The sequence below is a fragment of the Ranitomeya imitator genome, chromosome 3 (assembly GCF_032444005.1).
Source record: "Ranitomeya imitator isolate aRanImi1 chromosome 3, aRanImi1.pri, whole genome shotgun sequence".
In the NCBI taxonomy this organism is placed as follows: domain Eukaryota; kingdom Metazoa; phylum Chordata; class Amphibia; order Anura; family Dendrobatidae; genus Ranitomeya; species Ranitomeya imitator.
Window position 1 is genome coordinate 766,543,294 of NC_091284.1, and position 20,881 is coordinate 766,564,174.

Genomic DNA, 20,881 nt, shown 5'->3' on the forward strand with positions numbered 1-20,881 from the left:
TTTTGCAAAAAAAGTATTAACTAAATACCCTGTATTTTTTCATTTTTTGACTAGCACTTGCTTATTTACTGTGACTTTTTTTTACAACAGAGTATTTTTTTTACCTCTCTCTGCGCTTTTGTGTCTTCAAGTTCTTTGGTAGTGTGAACAGGTTTCTACAGACTTGTTCACTGTGCAAGTAGCCCATGTGTTTTTGGTTTTATAGTATACAGTAGTATACAGCACAGAGCCACGTAGTATATTGCCCAGTGACGCAGTATATTACCAAGCCAAGTATGTCACAGGTTAAAAAAATAAACATACCTAATGATCCAAGGGCCCCTTGTAGTTGAACATACTCACCATTCTGGTCACTGCTCCTCAGCGTCCCGTCTCTCCACAACCTGGGATCCAACGGCGCTGTGCAGATGGGAGACCGCTAGGTCTTCTGGGTAATTTCGCAAAGCATCGCGGGGAAAGGAAGATGGCGGCAGGCGCGAGCGGCTCAATGGACAACGGAGGGTGAGTATAGCAGGTTTTTTGTTTTTTTACTATTTTTAACATTACTTTCTTTTACTATTGATGCCGCATAGGCAGCATCAATAGTAAAAGGTTGGGGACACACAGGGTTAATAGCGGCGGTAACGGAATGCGTTACCCATGCCGCGGTCCGTTACCGCCGGCATTAAACCTGTGTTAGCGGTGACCGGAGGGGAGTATGGAGCGGGCGCCAGGGACACTGACTGCGGCGAGCGGAGCGCCGGGGACACTGAATGTGGGGAGCGGAGCGCCGGGGACACTGACTGCAGGGAGCGGAGCGCCGGGGACACTGACTGCGGGGAGCGGAGTGGCCATTTTCTTCTGGACTGTGCCCATCGCTGATTGGTCGTGGCTGTTTTGCGGCGACCAATCAGCGACTTGGATTTCCATGATAGACAGAGGCCACGACCAATGAATATCCGTGACAGAAGGACAGACAGACAGACGGAAGTACCCCTTAGACAATTATGTATATAGATGTCTATTTACATAGATATGTCCATATCCATGTTTCTAAACCCCTTCACCCCTGGAGCTTTTTTCATTTATCGCTCCCCTTCTTTCCAGAGCCATAATTTTTCCGTCAATATGGCCATGTGAGGGCTTATCTTTTGCGGGACAAGTTCTACTTTTGAACGACACCATTGGTTTTACCATGTCATGTAACAGCAAATGTGAAAAAAATTCAAAGTGCGATGAAATTGCAAAAAAAGTGCAATCCCACACTTGTTTTTTGCTTGGCTTTTTTGCTAGGTTCACTAAATGCTAAGGCTGTGTGCACACGTTGCGGATTTGATTCCAGATCCGCAGGGTTTTTTACTGCACAGAATTGCATCAAATCCGCAGTGTAGTGCACAATCAATGTAAGTCTATGGGAGCCGCAGACTTGTTGTGCACATGCTTCGGAAAAAGCAGCACCGAAACGCAGCTTTTTTTTTTCCCGCAGCATGTCACTTCTTTTGTACCGAACTGCAGCGTTTCTGCACCCTTAGACTTTCATTGAGTCGGGCACATCCGCAGCAAAACCGCAGATGTAAAAAAGATCTGTAGTTTTGCTGCGGATGTGGGTCTGAGAAACGCTGCAGTTCGGGAGGAGGGAAGTGTGTGGGCGTCACTGTGTGCGTGTATGTGTGTCCGGGCGGTGTCTGCGGGCTGTTCGGATGTGTGCGGGACTGTTCGGGTATGTGCGGTGTTATGGACCTGGTGGTTAGGAGCACCCGGCACGACCTGATAGTTAAACTCACACAGGACAAGCTCTGGGATGTGGGAGCTCTGCTGACCGCAACCCCTAATCCTATCACAACAACTAGAAATAGCCGTGGAGCGTTCCTGACACTCCCTAGACGCCTCTTCACAGCCTAAGAGCTAGCTAGCCCTAGAGATAGAAAATAAAGCCTACCTTGCCTCAGAGAAATTCCCCAAAGGAAAAGGCAGCCCCCCACATATATTGACTGTGAGTAAAGATGAAAGTTACAAATGCAGAAATGAAACAGGTTTCAGCAAAGGGAGGCCAGACTTACTAAACAGACAGAGGATAGGAAAGGTATCTTTGCGGTCAGCACAAAAAACTACAAAATACCACGCAGAGTGTGCAAAAAGACCTCCGCACCGACTAACGGTGCGGAGATGCTACTCTGCATCCCAGAGCTTCCAGCTAGCAAGGCAGAATCATAATATGCAGCTGGACAAGGAAACAATGAACAAATAATAACAAGCAGGAACTTAGCTTCTGCTGGAGTAGACAGGTCACCAGAAAGATCCAAGAGCGAACTGAACCAATGCAGGAACATTGACAGCTGGCAAGGAGTAACGATCTGAATGGAGTTAAATAGAGCAGCCAACCAAAGGATAAACCACGTCACCTGTGTAAGGAACCTCAGAAGCAGCAGCTCCACTCACAGCCACCAGAGGGATTCCATGGACAGAACTCGCCGAAGTACCATTCACGACCACAGGAGGGAGTTCGACAACAGAATTCACAACAGTGCGGGCGGGGTCTTCGGGCTGTTCGGGTGTGTGCGGGACTGTTCGGATGTGTGCGGGGCTGTTTGGGTGTGTGCCTGGCTGTTTGGGTGTGTGCCTGGCTGTTTGGGTGTGTGCCTGGCTGTTCGGGTGTGTGCAGGACTGTTCGGATGTGTTTGGGTGTGTGCGGTACTGTTTGGGTGTGTGTGGGGGGTCTTTTGGGGTGTGTGTGCAGGCATCATCCGATGGGACTACAAGTACGCAGCATCCAATCTGCAGCTAATTCGTATGTAATCCAGACAGTGGACACGCACCCTACACTAGCCATACATCTATCAATAGATTTATCTATCCAGATATATCTATAGATAGATATATGAATAGATAGATGTATGCATCTATAGATCTATCTATATGTAAATCTGTCTATTCATTTCATCTATCATCTATCTGTGTGCAATTGAGTGTGGGTTGGACAAATGTAAAAGAGGAGGTTGGACAATAATGACATCACAAATCTTTTTTTTTGTTCAATAATACATCTTTATTTAGCTTTCAAAAACGCATACAAAAACGCACAAAAACTGTGCAAAAACCGCACCAAAAAAATAAAAAAATGCATCAAAACCGCGCAAAAAATCCACCAAAAATGCATCAAAACTTCACCAAAACCGCAGCAAAAACCGCATCAAAAACACATCAAAACCGCACAAAAAACTGCATCAAAACCGCACCAAAAACTGCATCAAAACCGCACCAAAAACTGTATCAAAACTGCACCGAAAACTGCATCAAAACTGCACCGAAAACAACATCAAAACCGCACTGAAAACTGCATCAAAACCACACCAAAAACTGCATCAAAACTTCACCAAAAACTGCATAAAAAAAGCATCAAAAACCTGAATCAAAACCATGCAAAAAACCGCACCATATACTGCAGCAAAAACTGAATCAAAACCGCGCAAAAAATGCAACAAAAACCGCACCAAGAACTGCATCAAAACCGCACAAAAACCTGCATCAAAACCGCGCAAAAACCGTGAAAAAAATGCATAAAAAACGCAGCTATTTTGTGCAGAAAATTCTGCACCCAAATCTGCAATGTGTGCACACAGCATAAAACTGACCTACCATTATGATTCTCCAGGGGATTACGAGTTCATAGACACCAAACACGACTAGGGTATTTTTTTATCTACGTGGTGAAAAAAAATTCCAAACTTTGCTAAAAAAAAAAATAATAATTGCGCCATTTTCCTATACCCATAGCGTCTATATTTTCTGAGATATCGGGTTGGGTGAGGGCTAATTTTTTGCGTGCCGAGCTGACATTTTTAATGATACCACTTTGTGCAGATACGTTGTTTTGATCGCCCGTTATTGCATTTTAATGTAATGTCGCAGCGACCAAAAAAGCATAATTTTGGCTTTTGAGGTTTTTTTTTCTTGCTACGCCGTTTAGCGATCATGTAAAAAATTTTTTGTTGTATTGAAAACAGCTGACATGTTGCTGCTTTGAAGTGGGCTCACCGCCGAAGCCAACCTCAAAGCGGGGGATACTGCCAGCTGACGTAGTATTCCATCAGCTGGCAGAAAGGGGTTAATGAACAATATGTTTCAGTGAAAAAAATAAAAAAAAATTGGTGTGGGCTCCCGCGCAATTTTCTGTGCAAGAGGGGGAAAGCCGACGGCCGGGGGCCAATATTTGTAGCCTGGGAAGGGGGTAATATCTATGGCCCCTCTCTAGGCTATGAATATCAGTCCGCAGCTGTCTGCGTAGCCTTTACTGGCTATTAAAATAGGGGGACCCCCCAAAAAAAATGATGTGGGATCCCCCTATATTTTATAGCCAGAAAGGCTACGCAGACAGCTGCGGGCTGATATTCATAGCCTAGAGAGGGGCCATGGATATTGGGCCCCCCTGGCTACAAATACCACTCCGCAGCCACCCCAGAAATGGTGCATCTGTGAGATGTGCCAATTCTGGCACTTAGCCTCTCTCTTCCCACTCCCGAGTAGCGGTGGGATATGGGGTAATAAGGGATTAATGTCACCTTGCTATTGTAAGGTGACATTAAGCCGGGTTAATAATGGAAAGACGTCAATATGATGCCTATCCATTATTAATCCTAGAGTAGTGAAAGAGTTAAAAAAAAAAATAAGACACAGCCAGAGAAAAGTATTTTAATTTCTTAATTTAACCATACTTACCATACTTCAGCGCCTGCAAAAAACGTAAAATAAACTATACTACCTGTCCACCGTAGTCCAATTAATAACGAGTGTCCCACAACGATCTCCCCTATAGAACAGTGACATCGGGTGATGTCACTGCTCTATAGGACCTTCAGTGATACACTGACAGGAGACAATGGCTCCTGCAGTGTATCACTAAAAGGTTAATATAGTTCACTGGTCTCACTTTATGGCATTTGCTGCGAGGGAACTTTCTCACACAGCAATGCCAAAAGTGAGACTAGGGACTATTTTCTCACAGGGGCGTAGGAATACATTGTGAGGAATACATTGAGGAAGGATACCCTCCATCACTGTATTCCTGGAGCGCCTGGAGAGCAGTCACGTCAGCTGATGCTGCTGCTCTCCACGGGAGATCGTCGTGGGACACTCATTTTAATTGGATTTCTGTGGATCAGGGAGTATAGTGTTTATTATTTTAATATTTTTTACAGATGACACTTGCTTCGGGGATCAAAGTGAAAAGTGATGGTGAGTATGTACTCTGTTATATGTACTGTATATGTATATGTATGTTGTATGTATGTACTGTACGTGGCATGTTGTATGTCGCATGCCGCATGTTGCATGTCGTCGCATGTTGTCACATGTCGCATGGTGTATGTCGTCGCATGGTGCATGTCGCATGCTGTCACATGTCGCATGCTGTCACATGTCGCGTGCTGTCACATGTCGCATGCTGCATGTCGCATGATGTTGCTGCATGTTGGTGCATGTTGCATGGTGCATTTCATCGCTTGGTGCATGTTGTCACATGCCGTCGCATGCTGCATGCAGCATGTCGTCACATGTCGCGTGCTGCATGTCGCATGTCATCGCATGTCACATGTTGTTGCATGTGCATGTCGTCGCATGTTGCATGTCACATGCTGCATATCGCATGCTGCATGTTACATGTTGTAACATGTTGCATGACACATGATGTAACATGTTGCATGTCGTTGCATGTCACATGCTGCATGTCGCATGTTGTCGCATGCTGCATGTCACCTGTCGCATGTCAATGCATGTTGTCGCATGTCCCCTGGTGCATGTCATCGCATGCTGCATGTCACATGTAACATGTTGCATGATGTTGCATGTCGCATGTTGTCACATGGTGCATGCTGCATGTCACATGTCGTCACATGTCGCATGCTGCATGTCATCGCATGTTGTCAAATGTCGCATGCTGCATGTCACATGATGTCACATGTTACATGTTACATGGTGTGTCTATGTTCTGTATATGTGTGTATGTTTGTGTTTGTTTCTTTTTACATTCAACACATTAGCCAGATGATGGGACTACTACTGTCCCATTATTGGCTAATGTGTCACTCACTGTCATCACTGTAGCAGGCAGAGCCCGATAGGACTTGTAGTCCCATCGGACGATGCCTGCACACAGAGACACACACACACCAATGACCACCCCCTTCCCCGCAGCAGACCCCAGCACGGCCAGCAGACCCACCGCACACACCCGCAGACCCCAACACCGCCCGCACATCCCCGGCACTGGCACGCAGACCCCAGCCCCGGCACGCAGACCACCGGCGCATCCCGGCACGCAGACCCACAGCGCAGGCACGCAAACCACCAGTACCCGCACATCCCGGTGCCGGCATGCAGACCACCGGTACCCGCACATACCGGCACGCAGACCCCCGGCACCCGCACATCCCTGCCTAGCCCCGCCCGCTCCCAGCACAGCCCTGTAGCCCCCAGCGCCGCCCACAGCCCAGTCACTCCTGACCGCTGTCTGTGGAGGCTGCTCACGCCTGCTGCTGACGTCACGTCAATTTCCAGAGTCTGGAAATTGACATGACGTAGGCGGAAATTAGTGGCGGCTGCAGCCTGGGGGTCACGTGACCCAGACTCAGCCACTGGCATAGCGCCGCTCACAGGTGAAAACGTCAACGGAAGGTATTTACACAATTCATTAGAGGCCCCGGGGGGGATACATTGCGGGGTTAACTGAAAGTAGTGGACAACCCCTTTAACTTGGTTCTCGGAGTTCTTCAGGAGGCCCCTTTCGAACCATTGCAGGACATCTCTCTCACCCTCCTTTCATGGAAGGGTTTTTTTCTAGTGGTGATTACGTCACTCAGGCGAGTCTCTGAGTTGGCGGCTCTCTCTTGCTGCCCCCTTTTCTGATTTTTCACCCAGACAAGGAAGTTTTGAGGACTTCTCCCTCTTTACCTAAAGTCGTCTCCTCTTTTCAGCTAAATGAGGACATTGTCTTGCTGTCATTTTGTCCGGCACCAACCCGTATCAAGGAAGCTCTCCATACTCTTGATGTAGTTAGGGCTCTTTGGCGGTACATCTCTTGGACGGCTCCCTTCCGTAAGTCGGACATTCTCTTCGAGCTTCCAGAGGGACATAGGAAAGGTCTAGCCGCCTCAGACGCCACTCTAGCCAGGTGGATTCGCTCAACTATCCAGGAATCCTACCGCGTCAGGAACACCCCTGTCCCAGCAGGGATTAAGGCACATTAGACTCGGTTGGTGCCTCTTGGGCCATTCGTCACCAGGTGTCAGCACAGCAGCTTTGCAAAGCTGCGACTTGGTCCAGTCTGCATAGTTTTACAAAGCACTATCATGTTCATACCCAGGCAGGCGCATTCTGCAGACAGTGGTACCTCAGTAAGCCAGTGGTACATGGGGTTTTAGCAGTGCAATTGCTCCCCACCCAAGGACTGCTTTAGGACATCCCATGGTCCTGTGTCCCCCAATGAGGCGTAGGAGAAAAGGATATTTTTGTGTACTCGCCGTAAAATATTTTTCTCCGAGCCAATCATTGGGGGACACAGCACCCACCATGTTAGCCTATTGGCTGATTGTTGTTGTTGGTCGTTCCTCAGTTTTGACATAGTTTACTTGTCTTGGTTTTCTTATACTCCTACTGATTTACTACCGAACTGGGTCATTACTGGCCAGTCAAGGAGTGTATACTGCAGAGGAGGAGTTAATTCTTTATGTGTTACTTAGTGTCCTCCTAGTGGCAAGCAGCAGAACACCCATGGTCCTGTGTCCCCCAATGATTGGCTCGGAGAAAAAGATTTTACAGTGAGTACACAAAAATCTTCTTATTATATTTTATCAGTCTTCTATTATATTTTATGAGTCTCTGCCCAACCAGCTTGACTGACAGCTACAGCTTGTACTGAACAGGGTGAGATCTCAGCAGGGAGGGGGGACACGGAAGGATTTTCAAGTTAGGTGGCTGGAGAATAAACGTTCTAAAGGGTATAACCATTATGATGTAGATTTTAAAAGTAAATACAATAGCTTCATCAGATATACCAGATATATTTAGTAATACATGCAGCTTGTATTGTGAAAGCTGATGACAGATCCGCTTTAATAACAAATTCAGTTGTACTGAACAATCATTATCACATTTTGTTATATTCGAGCATCTTCTGTTCCCCACCGTTACTGCCTTCAACTGAAATATTGTGCCGTGAAAACTAGACATATTGACCAAATGTTAAGCAGCAGTGATGGATTATGTCCAAAAATCCTTTATTTTTACACCAAACACATTATAGATGCTGAATTTCCTGTCGGCTCCTGTTAATTCTGCGGTCAGACAAGCCAAATCACAAGCTTGTTATGATGATTTGATGTTAGGGTATTAATACGACCGGTGATTATGTGTTGGAGTTCAGAAATTGTACGTTGTGGTGGTTTTTGCAGAATGTAAATGACCAAATGATGAAGAAAAAGGTTCAGGCTTAGAGAAAGCAAATGCATGGTAATAAAAAAACACGAGGGAAAGGGGCACAATATGCTGCTCTATTTCTTGCCAAAAAAGCTCAGATTAATTACTGTCAAGTGAAAAGTGCTCACATTTATAGCTGAAGTCTTCAGTAGTATATGGTAACTAGATGGTGGCCCAATTCTAACGCATCGGGTATTCTAGAATATGCATGTCCACGTAGTATATTGCTCAGCCACGTAGTATATTGCCCAGCCACGTACTATATTGCCCAGCCACGTACTATATTGCCCAGCCACGTACTATATTGCCCAGCCATGTACTATATTGCCCAGCCACGTACTATATTGCCCAGCCACGTACTATATTGCCCAGCCACGTACTATATTGCCCAGCCACGTACTATATTGCCCAGTCAAGTAGTATACAGCACAGACACGTAATATATTGCGCAGTCACGTAGTATACAGCACAGGCACGTAGTATATTGCCCAGCCACATATGTAACAGGTTAAAAAATAAAAAAGAAACATATACTCACCATCCGAAGAGCCCGTTGTAGTTCCGGCGCTTGTGTGCGGTGCACCCGGTAGCTTCCGGTCCCAGGGTTGGTATGAGCGTAGGACCTGTGATGACGTCACGGTCACATGACCGTGACGTCATGGAAGGTCCTTCTCCCATAGCACCTTTGGTAGCGGAACCTGCCGCTTGCAGTGCCGAGGAGAGGACGTGACGGCGGAGGGTGAGTATAACGTTTTTTTTATTATTATTCTTATTTTTAACATTAGATCGTTTTACTATTGATGCTGCATATGCAGCATCAATAGTAAAAAGTTGGTCACACAGGGTTAATAGCTGCGTAACCGGAGTGCGTTACACCGCGGTCCGGTAACGCTGGCATTAACCCTGTGTGAGGGATGACTGGAGGGGAGTATGGAGCGGGCACTGACTGACTGCGGGTAGGAAAGAGCGGCCATATTGCCGCCGAACTGTGGGCGTCGCTGATTGGCCGTGGCAATGGTTGTGGGCGTTTTGCCACGACCAATCAGCGACTTGGATTCCATGACACAGAGGCCGCGACCAATGAATATCTGTGACAGAAAGACAGACAGACAGAAAGACGGAAGTGACCCTTAAACAATTATATAGTAGATAAGGCTGTGTTCACACATTGCGTTTTTATTCTGCAGGCAGTAAAGAACTTGCTTAAAAACAGGTTTTGCTGCGGTTTTCGCTGTGTTTTTGCTGTGTTTTTCAGGTACATTTGTCTCTTGTGCATGCTGATACAGTTTAGTGCCTGTTGTTCCTGAGTTTTCTGCGCCGAAAATGCAGCAATAGCCGATACCTGTGTTTTTTTGCTGTATTTTTGCACTTATTCACAGCTTTCTATGGGGGGAAAAACGCTGCAAAATTCCTAAAAAGGGACATGTGAGGGTATGTGCAGACGATCAGGAATTGGCAGTGTTTTGGACGTAGCTCATGTCTGCTGCGTACAAAGCACTTCCGTCTATTGAACACAGGTGAATCGCATGTGTTAATTGAACCGAGACTAGCTTCTCCGCAAGAGAAATTGACATGCTGCAGTCAGGAAAGACGAGCCTTACATTCGTGTCCGCAGGTAAGCTGCGGGCGTCCATGCACGTATAGTGGAGATGGGATTTCTTAAAATCTAAACCACTATGCTGTAACATTTGGCTGCTGCGGGTTGGACGCTGCACAAGTGCACAGTGTCCACCCCGCAGCATTCACTGATCGTGGACAGATGCCCTTACAGTTTTCAAAAACGCAGCAGTTTTCCAATTCAGTCAGGTAAAAGAAAAACAATGTGTGTGCAAGAGATTTCTGAAATCTCATAGCTTTTACTGGTCCTGTAAAACTCAGCTTTTAATTTGGATAAAAGGCAGCAAAAAGGCAATGTGTGAACATAGCCTAAATGGATGTTACAATCTAATTGAATAAAGGTATTTCTGACAATGACAAGTGATGCATCCTTCTAATATATTTTCTGTATCAATTCATTTTTTTCAAGTTTTCAAGATCTTTACTTCCTATCATTTAACCCCTTTGTGTCGTGGCCAATTTTCAATTTTGCATTTTGGTTTACCAATCGTACAAATACAGCTGTGGCAAAAATTAATGGACCACTGCAAAATGTTCAGTTTGTCTGATTTTCCTCTTTATAGGTATATTTTTGAGTAAAATGTAAATTGTTCTTTTATTCTATAAACTTCTGACAACATGTCTCCGAATTTCCAACTCAGGAAGAGTTCAGAAATCAATATTTTGTGGAATAACCATGATTTTTAATCACAGCTTTCATGCGTCTTGGCATGCTTTCCACCAGTCTTTCACACTGCTTCTGGCGCAAAAATGTAAGCAGTTCTTCTTTGTTTGATGGCTTGTGACTATCCCTCATCCTCTTGGTTACATCCCAGAGGTTTTCAGTGTGGTTCAGGTCTGGAGATTGGGCTGCCCATGACAGGGTTTTGATGTGGTGGTCTCTTAATTTTTGCCAGAGCTGTATGCACTCACAAACAACAGAGTGGAACATCGGGGAGTAATGGCTGGCGTCATCACCCTGCACACCTGAGCAAGTGCTGGAACCCTGCGCAAGCAGGGGGGCTCACTCGCTGTCAGGGACAACAGCAGGCACACTATGTGGCCCGTCAGTTGGGGGGCCCCCAGTGCTTTAACCTGTTTGAAATACTTACCTCTCCTTGTTCCCCACTGGCCGCAGTTCCGGTCTCTTCGGGCACGATGACGTCACTACATCGTGCTCTCTGCGCTGAGCAGTGCAGAAAGTCAGAAGAGGCTGAAGACACCCGAGCTGAGGAGACTGAAGCTGCGGCCAGTGGAAAACAAAGAGAGGTAAGTATTTGAGTATTTATTTTTTATGTATGTAGCAATATATGGGCTCATTCTATACGGAGCATTATATAGGGCCAATTCTGTATGGAGCAATATATTGTCACGCAATGTGTAGGAAAGGCTAAGTGCAACATGAAGGGATAAGGGAAAGGGAACAAAACACTAGGGAAGGGGGGAGTGGAGACCCCTAGACAGATCTAATGTCACCCTGTCAGCCCTATTGTCCCTATATAGGTTCTACAACTATCGCCGAGCAGGATACATAATCCCTGCCTGTCCCTGGCGATAAGCCTTGCAAAGGGAAGGACAGGAAGCGCACTAGTCAATCTCCACTACCACTAAAGATACATGGGATAAAACAATGGGGAACACTTAGCTTTAGTAGACTCAGAGAGGAATACGGACGTCCTCCAAACATCAGAGAGGAAAATGGCAGACTGCTATAGCTCCAAGCCGCAACAGTGAACTGGAAAAGGAAATGTCAACCTCACCTTTCCAGCAACAAGCTGGAAGTTATAAACATAAACACCACTGTCCAGGTTTGTCAACTAGAGCCGGAGGCAGGTTGCCACTGGGTCCTAGAGTCAGAAGGCCCAAGAAGAAGTCTGCAAAGCAAACTGCTGAGACCTTGTGCAGTCAGATGCAGAGCGACCGTCTGCAGCCTCTGACACACTTGTGACATATATGGGGCCCATTCTGTATGAAGCAATTTTAAGGGGGCAATTCTCTATGGAGTATTATATGGGGCCCATTCATTATACTGTATGGAGCATTATATAGGGCCCATTCTATATGGAGCATTATATGGGACCCATTTGTTGTGAATTCAGCTTTTGGGCTCCCTCCGGTGGTTGTAGAGGGTAATGCAGTTGTGCCTGGATTGCAGGAGTGGACATGTGTATCTACTAATTGCAGGACTGACTGGGGTATATAGCTTTGCAGGATCCTTTAGTCAGTGCCAGTTGTCCATTGTTCTTGAAGGATTCACTTCCCTGCTGGTCTTTCCAGTTTGCTGTGTTTTTCTACAAAGATAAGTCCTGGCTTTGTTTTTGCTGTCCACCTGCAGTGGACCTTATAGTTCTGTGCATTTTCATGTTTTTGTCTTGTCCAGCTTGCTCTGTGAAGGATTTTTTGCAGCCTAGCTATTTCTCTGGAGATGCAAATATACCCCCCATGTCTTTAGTCAGATGTGGTGATCCGTATTTTCTGCGGTGGATATTTTCTAGTGTTTTTATACTGACCGCATAGTACTCTGTTCTATCCTTTCTTTTTAGCTAGTATGGCCTCCTATGCTAAAATCTGATTTCATATCTGCGTATGTTATTTCCCTCTCCTCTCACAGTCAATATTTGTGGGGGGCTATCTATCCTTTGGGAATTTTCTCTGAGGCAAGATAGGTTTCCTGTTTCTGTCTTTAGGGGTAGTTAGATCTTAGGCTGTGCCGAGGGGTCTAGGGAGTGTTAGGTACCCCCCACGGCTGCTATTAGTTGCGCTGCTAGGTTCAGGGTTTGCGGTCAGTACAGGGACCACCTTCTCCATAGTACGTCTTATGCTGCTCCAAGGCCACCAGATCATAACAGTACAACTGGCCAACAATGAGTTAATTGCATCTCAGAAGAAGGGTGGAAAGATTTTGAGCCATTTTTTTTTCCTTAGCCTGTTTGGTCTGTTCCTCCCTCTTTACCTCTGGGTGGCTACGGAGTCTTGTATTAACATGAATGTTCAGGAGTTAGTTTCTCGGGTGGATCAGCTTGCTGCTAGGGTACAGGGTATTTCAGATTATATTGTTCAAACTCCTGCCTTAGAACCTAAGATTCCCACTCCTGATTTATTCTTTGGTGACAGATCCAAATTTTTGAGTTTCAAAAATAACTGTAAACTGTTTTTTGCATTAAGACCCCGGTCTTCTGGTGATCCTATTCAGCAGGTTAAAATCATCATATCTCTGCTGCGTGGTGACCCACAGGATTGGGCATTTTCCCTGAAAACTGGCAATCCTGCTTTGCTTGATGTTGATTCGTTCTTTCAGGCATTGGGGTTGTTGTATGATGAGCCTAATTCTGTGGATCAGGCTGAGAAAATTTTGTTAGCCCTGTGTCAAGGTCAAGAAGCGGCAGAATCGTATTGCCAGAAATTTAGAAAATGGTCTGTACTGGCTAAATGGAATGAGGATGCCTTGGTGGCAATTTTCAGAAAGGGTCTTTCTGAATCCATTAAAGATGTTATGGTGGGGTTCCCCACGCCTGCTGGTCTGAGTGATTCTATGTCTCTGGCCATTCAGATTGATCGGCGCTTGCGCGAGCGCAGAATTGTGCACACTGTGGCGTTGTCCTCTGAGCGGAGCCCTGAGCCTATGCAGTGTGATAGGATTTTGTCTAGAGCTGAACGTCAAACATTCAGGCGTCAGAATAGGTTGTGTTTTTACTGCGGCGATTCTGCTCATATTATTTCTGATTGCCCTAAGCGTACTAAGAGAATCGCTAGTTCTGTTGCCATCAGTACTATACAACCTAAATTTCTGTTATCTGTGACCTTGATCTGCTCATTATCATCATTTTCTGTCATGGCATTTGTGGATTCAGGCGCCGCTCTGAACTTAATGGACTTAGAATTTGCCAGACGCTGTGGTTTTCCCTTGCAGCCTTTGCAGAACCCTATTCCTTTGAGGGGCATTGATGCTACACCGTTGGCTAAAAATAAACCTCAGTTTTGGACACAGCTGACCATGCGCATGGCGCCAGCCCATCAGGAAGATTGTCGTTTTCTGGTGCTGCATAATTTGCATGATGATATTGTGCTGGGTTTTCCATGGTTACAGCTACATAATCCGGTGTTAGACTGGAAATCCATGTCTGTGACTAGTTGGGGTTGTCAGGGGGTTCATGATCAGGTTCCTTTGATGTCAATTTCCTCTTCCCCCTCTTCTGAAGTTCCTGAGTTTTTGTCAGACTTTCAGGATATATTCGATGAGCCCAAGTCCAGTTCCCTTCCACCGCATAGGGACTGTGATTGTGCTATTGACTTGATTCCAGGTTGTAAGTTCCCTAAGGGTCGACTTTTCAACCTATCTGTGCCTGAACATGCTGCCATGCGGAGCTATATTAAGGAGTCTTTGGAGAAAGGGCATATTCGGACATCTTCTTCACCGTTGGGAGCGGGGTTCTTTTTTGTTGCCAAGAAGGATGGATCCTTGAGACCCTGTATTGATTATCGCCTCTTGAATAAGATCACGGTTAAATTTCAATACCCCTTGCCTTTGCTTACTGATTTGTTTGCTAGGATTAAGGGGTCTAGCTGGTTTACTAAGATTGACCTTCAAGGGGCATATAATCTTATTCGTATCAAGCAGGGTGACAAATGGAAAACTGCATTTAATACGCCCGAAGGCCATTTTGAATAACTTGTGATGCCATTCGGACTCTCTAATGCCCCATCTGTGTTCCAATCCTTCATGCATGATATCTTTCGGAGTTATCTTGATCATGGTTGTATATTTGGATGATATTTTGATTTTTTCCAATGATTGGGAGTCTCATGTGAAACAGGTCAGGATGGTATTTCAGATACTCCGTAATAATGCTTTGTTTGTGAAGGGGTCAAAGTGTCTCTTTGGAGTGCAGAAGGTTTCTTTTTTGGGTTTCATTTTTTCTCCCTCATCTATAGAAATGGATCCGGTTAAGGTTCAGGCCATTCATGATTGGATTCAGCCCACATCTGTGAAGAGCCTTCAGAAATTCTTGGGCTTTGCTAATTTTTATCGTCGTTTCATTGCCAACTTCTCCAGTGTGGTTAAACCTCTAACCGATTTGACCAAGAAAGGCGCTGATGTGACGAATTGGTCCTCCGCGGCTGTTTCTGCCTTTCACGAGCTTAAACGCCGATTTACTTCTGCCCCTGTGTTGCGTCAGCCAGATGTTTCTCTTCCATTTCAGGTTGAGGTTGACGCGTCTGAGATTGGGGCAGGGGCTGTTTTGTCTTTGAGCATTATATGGAGTCCATTATTCTGTATGGAGTATATGAGGCCTTTTCTGTATGGAGCATTATATGGTGACCATTATTCCATATGAAGCATTATATGGGGCCCATTATTCTGTATGGAGCATTATATAGGGCGCATTATATGGAGCCCATTATTCTGTATGCAGCATTATATGTTTATTATTATTATTTATTGCTATAGCGCCATTTATTCCATGGCACTTTACATGTGAGGAGGGGTATACATAATAAAAACAAGTACAATAATCTTAAACAATACAAGTCATAACTGGTGCAGGAGGAGTGAGGACCCTGCCCGCGAGGGCTCACAATCTACAAGGGATGGGTGAGAATACAGTAGGTGAGGATAGATGTTTCCATTATACTGTATGCAGGACTATGTGATGCCCATAATACTGTATGAAGCAGTGTCCGGTCTAAAATGAAAACTTTTGAATCCCCGCAGGACATGCACTGTGTGCTGCTAGGATTTCGCAATTTCTGAGCTATTGTAAAATTTACAATAGATATCACTCATGTAATGTAAGAAGTAAGTGAAAATTTTGGCATTGTACTACACCTATATTTCTCCGCCATATCTGTGCATTATAAATTGTGGTATGTGTTAAAGTTGTCCACTGAGACCCTTTCGCCTGGAGCTCAAGAAAACCTGGAGCCGGCCCTGGGCACACAGACAAAACTCCAAGCAACAGTCTTCTGAACAACTCTTCAAAATGCCTCCTCAAACAACCATCTCCTCCAACTCCAGAACCAGTCAGTATGAACTTACACTGGCAAACCCAGAAATGAGTATACAGCTCTGGCAAAAATTAAGAGACCACTGCACAGTTTTATAAAAATCAGCTTCTCTACATGTCTGACAGCCATTCCAGTGTCAGTTGAATTCCAACCAGAGTACACCTCATTCTACTTAATGTGCTTCTGATTAGGTGATCACCTGAACCAAATCTTATTTAACGAAGAAAAGTAAAGAAAACACTGCTGTGGTGTTCACAATCCTCTTGCAATAGGAATATCCCAAAAGTAATAGGTATGAAAAAATAACTTTTAACCAAGCCAAAGGAGTTGAAAAGAAAAGTCTTGAGTGAGGAAAAGAAGGGCTCAATTCTGGCTTTATTAGCAGAGGGACACAGTGAGCATCATGTTGCCTCCATCCTTAAAATTTCTAAGACAGCAGTCCATTACAACAAGGTCAAGCAGCAGACATTGGTGACAAGAAAGCTACAGTCCGGCAGAGGGCGAAAATGACTCTTCACTGTCCGGGATGACCGTCATCTTCGAATGTCACTCAGCAACCGCAGGATGACATCAAGTGACCTTCAAAAGAAATGGCAAATGGCAGCTGGGGTAAAGTGCACGGCAAGAACAGTTTATAACAGGATCCTAGAGGCAGGACTCGAGCCATGTAAAGCTAGAAAAAAAGCCTTTCATCAATAAGAAGCAAAGGAGAGCCAGGCTGAAGTTTGCCAAAGACCATAAGGATTGGACCATAGAGGACTAGATTAATGTAATCTCTGATGAGTCTAATTTTCAGCTTTGCCCAACAGCTGGTCATGTAATGGTTAGATCGAGACCTGGAGAGGCGTACAAGCCACAGTGTCTTGCACCCACTGTGAAATTTGGTGGAGGATCGGTGATGATCTGGGGATGCCTCAGCAAGGCTGGAATTGTGCCGCATACAACGTTATCCTGGAAAAACAGTTGATTCATTCTGCTCAGGCAATGTTCCCCAACTCTGAGGATTGGTTTTTCCAGCAGGACAATGCACCATGCACACAGCTAGGTCAATCAAGGTGTGATGAATGACCACCACATCAAATCCCTGTCATGTTCAGCCCAATCTCCAGACCTGAACCCCATTGAAAACCTCTGGAATGTAATCAAGTGGAAGATGGATAGTCACAAGCCATCAAACAAAGAACTGCTTACATTTTTGTACCAGGAGTGGCATAAGGTCACCCAAAAGCAGTGTGAAAGACTGGTGGAAAGCATGCCAAGACGCATTAAAGCTGTGATTAACCCCTTCATGACCCAGCCTATTTTGACCTTAACCCCTTTCTGCCATTAGACGTACTATTGCGTCCATGTGGGGTGGGCTTTTCTTCCCAAGGACGCAATAGTACGTCATATGCGATCGGCAGCGCTCACGGGGGGAGCGCCGCCGATCGCGGCCGGGTGTCAGCTGTTTATCGCAGCTGACATCCGGCACTATGTGCCAGGAGCGGTCACGGACCGCCCCCGGCACATTAACCCCCGGCACACCGCGATCAAAGATGATCGCGATGTGCCGGCGGTACAGGGAAGCACCGCGCAGGGAGGGGGCTCCCTGCGGGCTTCCCTGAGCCCCCCGCAGCAACGCGATGTGATCGCGTTGCTGCGAGGGTCTCTCCTCCCTCCCTGCTTCCTCCAGCCCCGGATCCAAGATGGCCGCGGATCCGGGTCCTGCAGGGAGGGAGGTGGCTTCACAGAGCCTGCTTAGAGCAGGCACTGTGAAGCAGCCTGCACTGCTATCAGATCAGTGATCTGACAGAGTGCTGTGCAAACTGTCAGATCACTGATCTGTGATGTCCCCCCCTGGGACAAAGTAAAAAAGTAAAAAAAAAAAATTTCAAATGTGTAAAAAAAAATTAAAAAAAATATTCCAAAATAATGAAAAAAAAATAAAAATATTATTCCCATAAATACATTTCTTTATCTAAATAAAAAAAAAAAAACAATAAAAGTACACATATTTAGTATCGCCGCGTCCGTAACGGCCCGACCTATAAAACTGGCCCACTAGTTAACCCCTTCAGTAAACACCGTAAGAAAAAAAAAAAAAAAACGAGGCAAAAAACAACGCTTTATTATCATACCGCCGAACAAAAAGTGGAATAACACGCGATCAAAAAGACAGATATAACTAACCATGGTACCGCTGAAAACGTCATCTTGTCCCGCAAAAAACGAGCCGCCATACAGCATCATCAGCAAAAAAATAAAAAAGTTATAGCCCTGAGAATAAAGCGATGCAAAAATAATTATTTTTTCTATAAAATAGTTTTTATCGTATAAAAGCGCCAAAACATAAAAAAATGATATAAATGAGGTGTCGCTGTAATCGTACTGACCTGAAGAATAAAACTGCTTCATCAATTTTACCAAACGCGGAACGGTATAAACGCCTCCCCCAAAAGAAATTCATGAATAGCTGGTTTTTGGTCATTCTGCCTCACAAAAATCGGAATAAAAAGCGATCAAAAAATGTCACGTGCCCGAAAATGTTACCAATAAAAACATCAACTCGTCCCGCAAAAACCAAGACCTCACATGACTCTGTGGACCAGAATATAGAAAAATTATAGCTCTCAAAATGTGGTAACGCAAAAAATATTTTTTGCAATAAAAAGCGTCTTTCAGTGTGTGACGGCTGCCAATCATAAAAATCCGCTAAAAAACCCGCTATAAAAGTAAATCAAACTCCCCTTCATCACCCCCTTAGTTAGGGAAAAATTAAAAAAATGTATTTATTTCCATTTTCCCATTAGGGCTAGGGTTAGAGTTAGGGCTAGGGTTAGGGCTAGGGCTAGGGTTAGGGCTAGGGTTAGGGCTAGGGTTAGGGTTAGGGCTAGGGCTAGGGTTAGGGTTAGGGCTAGGGTTAGGGCTAGGGTTAGGGCTAGGGTTAGGGCTAGGGTTAGGGCTAGGGTTAGGGCTAGGGTTAGGATTAGGGTTAGGGCTAGGGTTAGGGCTAGGGCTACAGTTTGGGTTGGGGCTAAAGTTACAGTTAGGGTTTAGATTACATTTACGGTTGGGAATAGGGTTGGGATTAGGGTTAGGGGTGTGTCAGGGTTAGAGGTGTTGTTAGGGTTACTGTTGGGATTAGGGTTAGGGATGTGTTTGGATTAGGGTTTCAGTTATAATTGGGGGGTTTCCACTGTTTAGGCACATCAGGGGCTCTCCAAACGCGACATGGCGTCCGATCTCAATTCCAGCCAATTCTGCGTTGAAAAAGTAAAACAGTGCTTCTTCCCTTCCGAGCTCTCCCGTGTGCCCAAACAGGGGTTTACCCCAACATATGGGGTATCAGCGTACTCAGGACAAATAGGACAACAACTTTTGGGGTCCAATTTCTCCTGCTACCCTTGGGAAAATACAAAACTCGGGGCTAAAACATATTTTTTGTGGGGAAAAAAAAGATTTTTTATTTTCACGGCTCTGCGTTATAAACTGTAGTGAAACACTTGGGGGTTCAAAGTTCTCACAACACATCTAGATTAGTTCCCTGGGGGGTCTAGTTTCCAATATGGGGTCACTTGTGGGGGGTTTCTACTGTTTAGGTACATTAGGGGTTCTGCAAACGCAATGTGACGTCTGCAGACCATTCCATCTAAGTCTGCATTCCAAATGGCGCTCCTTCCCTTCCGAGCTCTGCCATGCGCTCAAACGTTGGTTTCCCCCAACATACGGGGTATCAGCGTACTCAGGACAAATTGGACAACAACTTTTGGGGTCGAATTTCTCCTCTTACCCTCGGGAAAATACAAAACTGGGGGCTAAAAAATAATTTTGGGGGGAAAGATTTTTTTTTTTAATTTTCACGGCTCTGCGTTACAAACTGTAGTGAAACACTTGGGGGTTCAAAGATATCACAACACATCTAGATGAGTTCCTTAGGGGGTCTAGTTTCCAAAATGGTGTCACTTGTGGGAGGTTTCTACTGTTTAGGTACATTAGGGGCTCTGCAAATGCAATGTGACACCTGCAGACCATTCCATCTAAGTCCTCATTCCAAATGGAGCTCCTTCCCTTCCGAGCCCTCCCATGCGCCCAAACAGTGGTTCCCCCCCACATATGGGGTATCAGCGCACTCAGGACAAATTGGACAACAAATTGTGGGGTCGAATTTCTCCTTTTACCCTCGGGAAAATACAAAACTGGGGGCTAAAAAATAATTTTTGTGGGAAAAAATTTTTTTTTTATTTTTACGGCTCTCCATTATAAACTTCTGTGAAGCCCTTGGTGGGTCAAAGCGCTCAGCACACATCTAGATAAGTTCCTAAGGGGGTCTACTTTCCAAAATGGTGTCACTTGTGGGGGGTTTCTACTGTTTAGGTACATTAGGGGCTCTGCAAACGCAATGTGACACCTGCAGACCATTCCATCTAAGTCTGCATTCAAATGGCACTCCTTCCCTTCTGAGCCCTCCCATGTGCCCAAACAGTGGTTCCCCCCACATATGGTGTATCATCGCACTCAGGACAAATTGGGCAACAAATTTTGGGGTCCAATTTCTCCTGTTACCCTCAGGAAAATACAAAACTGGGGGCTAAAAAAATAATTTTTGTGGGAAAAAAATTTTGTTTTATTTTTACGGCTCTGCATTATAAACTTCTGTGAAGCACTTGGTGGGTCAAAGTGCTCACCACACCTCTAGATAAGTTCCTTAGGGGGTCTACTTTCCAAAATGGTGTCATTTGTGGGGGGTTTCAATGTTTAGGCACATCAGTGGCTCTTCAAACGCAACATGGCGTCCCATCTCAATTCCTGTCAATTTAGCTTTGAAAAGTCAAACGGCGCTCCTTCCCTTCCG